Raw genomic sequence first — 1525 nt, 5'->3', positions numbered from 1 at the left:
GAGGCTGAGGCAGGAGAATGGCGCGAACCCAGGAGGTGGAGGTTGCGGTGAGCCGAGATTGCGCCACTGCACTCCAGCCTGGGGGACAGAGAAAGACTCCGTCTCAAAAAAAAAAAAAAAAAAAAATTATAAACAAAATATTAGAATAAATTGAAAATGGCTGGGTGTGGTGGCTTATGCCTGTCATCCCAGCACTTTGGGAGGCCAAGGCAGAAGGATCATTTGAGCCCAGGAGTTTGAGACCAGCCAGGACAACATAGTGAGACCTCATTGCTACAAAAAAATAAATTAATTAAAAAATAAAAAATTGTCTGGGTGCGGTGGCTCACGCCTGTAATCCCAGCACTCTAGGAGGCTGAGGCGGGCAGATCACTTGAGGTCGGGAGTTCAAGACCAGCCTCATCAACATGGAGAAACCCTATCTCTACTAAAAATACAAAATTAGCCAGGAGTGGTGGCGCATGCCTGTAGTCCCAGCTACTCCAGAGGCTGAGGCAGGAGAATCGCTTGAATCCAGGAGGCGGAGGTTGTGGTGAGCCAAGATCGCACCATTGCACTCCAGCCTGGGCAACAAGAGCAAAACACCATCTCAAAAAAATGAATAAATAAATAAATAAATAAAAGTACACAGTCACAGTAGAGGAGAGACTGAATTATTTTTTAATTCTATCTATAGAAAATACTATGAAATCTTGGTCCTATTAAGAGATTATCAAAGAGTATGTAAGAAAAAAAGGAATTTGAGTGTATGTTAGGCAGTTAGTAATCATGAAAATATTAATACTGATTTTTTGTTTGTGGTATTTTTCAGCTCTTTAAAATTTGTAACTTGTAATGAATAGTTCTAAATAAAAATACAATTTTGTATTAGTTTCATATTTACAATTCTGCATTCTTTTTATTAAAGAGGGTCCCCATAATGTATAAACTTCAGGCTCACCAAACCCGGAAGCGTCTAGGTACAATATAAACTCAATATGGAGTGAACAACTAGTTTAGAAAATTCTAAATCTAGGATTTTGTTAGTGTCTTTCATAATGTGACCTGAGGTAATCAAGTGACTTACTTGGCCAGTGGAAAGGAGTGGAAATAAAGATTAAGAGGTGTCAACAACAGACACCCAGCCGTAGATGGGCCAGAAGAACAAACTCTGCCCCCAGTCTAGTGGTATAGAGGAGACACAGACAGAAACCATTAGCAAGCTTTAAGTAAGGGAGCAAGTGTTTAAGACTAGGAGGCAGGTGTGTGGGCAGGGTTCTCATCTATAATTAGAAAGATGGTGATAGCTTGAACCCAGGTGATGTTTCTTCAGGATTGCCACTGTTTTGTGTTGACATTCATCAAGTAGAATGATCTTTGGGTCATTGGGTACTTTGGGGCACCCTAAGTATGTAGGAGCCAGAGTTTCACTAGCTTCCCCAGCAATCCTTGCTTAGTCAATTGATTCCTATGTCTGCAGCCAAATACTAGAAAAAACTCTGAGGGAGGTAAACTCCTCCCATCCTCTTGGTTTTTCAATTAATCA

This window comes from Nomascus leucogenys, chromosome 22a (assembly GCF_006542625.1).
Source record: "Nomascus leucogenys isolate Asia chromosome 22a, Asia_NLE_v1, whole genome shotgun sequence".
Lineage (NCBI taxonomy): Eukaryota > Metazoa > Chordata > Mammalia > Primates > Hylobatidae > Nomascus > Nomascus leucogenys.
The sequence above is the reverse complement of the archived record's forward strand: the minus strand, read 5'-3'. Positions refer to the sequence as shown.